Consider the following 426-nt stretch of genomic DNA (forward strand, 5'->3'; position numbering starts at 1 on the left):
ATTAACTGGGCTTCCTGTGGTTGTTTATCTATGCCAGAGAGCAAAGGTGCATCAACACCTAGGATGCCACACTTGGGAATTCTGGGACAGTTTTTGCCCCTGGAGCTGTGATGTGGGAGGGTCTTCTGTCTATTTGTTACTTTCATTGGTTAATAAAGAAACTGCCTTGGCCCTTTGATAAGACAGCAGCTTACAAAGGCAGAGTAGACAGAACAGAATGCTGGGAGAAAGAAACAGATTCAGGCAGTCGCCATGATTCTTAAATCCTAGACGGACGTAGGCTAGAATCTTTCCAGGTACGCCACCACATCGTGGTGCTATACAGATTATTAGAAATGGGTTAAGCAAGATATGAGAGTTAGCCAAGAAGAGGATAGATATAATGGGCCAGGCAGTGTTTAAAAAAATACAATTTGTGTGTTGTTA

This window comes from Microtus ochrogaster, assembly GCF_000317375.1.
Source record: "Microtus ochrogaster isolate Prairie Vole_2 chromosome 14 unlocalized genomic scaffold, MicOch1.0 chr14_random_1, whole genome shotgun sequence".
Lineage (NCBI taxonomy): Eukaryota > Metazoa > Chordata > Mammalia > Rodentia > Cricetidae > Microtus > Microtus ochrogaster.